The sequence below is a fragment of the Lathyrus oleraceus genome, chromosome 3 (assembly GCF_024323335.1).
Source record: "Lathyrus oleraceus cultivar Zhongwan6 chromosome 3, CAAS_Psat_ZW6_1.0, whole genome shotgun sequence".
Lineage (NCBI taxonomy): Eukaryota > Viridiplantae > Streptophyta > Magnoliopsida > Fabales > Fabaceae > Lathyrus > Lathyrus oleraceus.
In genome coordinates, this window is record NC_066581.1 from 45,002,815 (window position 1) to 45,004,985 (window position 2,171).

Genomic DNA, 2,171 nt, shown 5'->3' on the forward strand with positions numbered 1-2,171 from the left:
AATTGTCAAAAGGGTGAGAGCAGCTGCAATAAAAATGGTGGTCAAGACAACTTTAGAGGTGAAAAGAAGAGGTTTGAAAAAAGCAAAGAAGAGTGCTTTAAGTATCAAATGTTTGATCATTTTACAAGAGAGTGCAATAAAAACAAGAAGGAACCTCAAGGAGATGAAGTCAAGGTTACAAGACAAGAGTTTGATAAAGAAAATACACTTTTGGTTATGATCACGGAAGGAAATTGTAGCAGCAGTAGGCTGCGGGATAGCAACAGTAACAATTATGGGAATGCTGCAAAAACAGGTTGTAACCGGTTACACGATATGGTTAACCAGTTACATGCAGAAGAAAAAGTCATGATAAGTACGGAAGGAGTTTAGTGCAGCGAGTATTTATACTTGGACTCGGGTTGTTATACTCATATGAAGGGGAGGAAGGATTGGTTTATTAAAATCAATTGTGTCATGAAGAACAAAGTAAAGTTCGCGGATGACACCACTCTAGCGGCCTATGGGATTAGTGATGTTTTGATGATAAAAAGAGATGGTGGACATTCCTTGATAAAAGATGTATTATACATTCCAAGAATCAAATCTAACCTTCTAAGTATTGGTCAATTGCTTGATAAAGGTACAAGATTCACATGGAAAACAAGGGGTTGCGCGTTATGGATGCAAAAGGAGCTTTGGTCCTTAAAGCGCCTATGGTTGCTAATAAAACCTTCAAGGTTGAGCTAAAGGTTTTAGAGCATATATGTCTTGCTTCAACATCAAGTAGAGAAGAGTGGATATGACACTATCGTCTTGGGAATCTCAATTTTTGAGATCTTAAAGACTTATAAAATAACAAAATGGTAATGGGGTTGCCATCGATCAACATACCGACCTAAATTTATGAAGAATGTGTGCAAGCAAAGTAACATAAAGGTAAATTCAGCAAGGATGCAGGTTGTAGAACCAAGAATCACCTTGAGATGGTGTATTCAGATGTGTCTGGACCGATGCAAGTAGATTTCATTGGTGGCAATATGTACTTTGTCACAGTTATCAATGATCATAGTAGAAAGCTATGAACATACCTAATAAAGAGAAAGGGTGATGTATTTGAAGTGTTTAAGAAGTTCAAGTCCATGGTTGAAGGAAAAATGGTCACAAACTCAAAGTGCTCAAAATGGATAATGGAGGTGAATATGTCTTAAAAGACTTTGAGAGTTTTTATGATCAATAAGGGATTGTACATGAGGTAGTACCACCTTATACACCACAGCAAAATGGTGTTTTCGAAAGGAAGAATTGACCGGTCATGAACATGGTGATAAGCATGTTAAAGGGGAAGAAATTTCCAAAAGAGTTATGGGGAGAAGCAGTATCCATATATACCTATTTGTTGAATAGATGTCCTACAAAGAAGCTGAGAAGGTAACACCGGAGGAATCATGGTCGAGATTCAAACCAAATCTGAACCATTTGAGAGTTTTTGGTTCTGTAGCGTATCAACATGTTCCAGGACAACTTAGAAAGAAGATGCATGATAAGGGATAACTGATGATACTTTTAGGGTATCACTCTATCGGTGGTTACAATTTGTTTGATGCAACAAGGAGGGGGATATGATCAACTGAGATAACATTATTGACGAAATGAAGGAGTAGCAGCAGTCTATAACCGGTTACGTAAAAGCTATAACTGGTTACAGCTTTGAAAATTCAGATTTTGTAGAAACGGAAGGAGAAGACTCTCATGTTGCCGAAGCCTAAAATGAAGAGAATGTTAGAAGATCAACAAGGCAAAGAGGTTTGCCTCAAAGACTCCAAGATTGTGAGTTGTTCTAAGACAACAAAGTCAATGATAATAGTGATTTCGTCCATTTTTCAATTATGACCGAATCCTAACCCGTTAAAACAAAAGAGGCTTTAAGTGATTGATCGTGTGAATTCGCAAGTGCACGAATCACGTCAAAGTAATATAAAAGAATATCGATCCCACAAAGATCAAATCGTCAATCTATCGATTACTATCGTTACGATGTTTATCTAAGGCAATATAAAAGAGATATTGATGTTACAAAATAACGGTAAATAATAAATGCAGTGCAGATAAAAACAGGTTGAATGTATTTCACGTCAGTTAAGTGATGTTTCGATTGTCTAAATAGAACTACTTATGAGACAATATTTTCT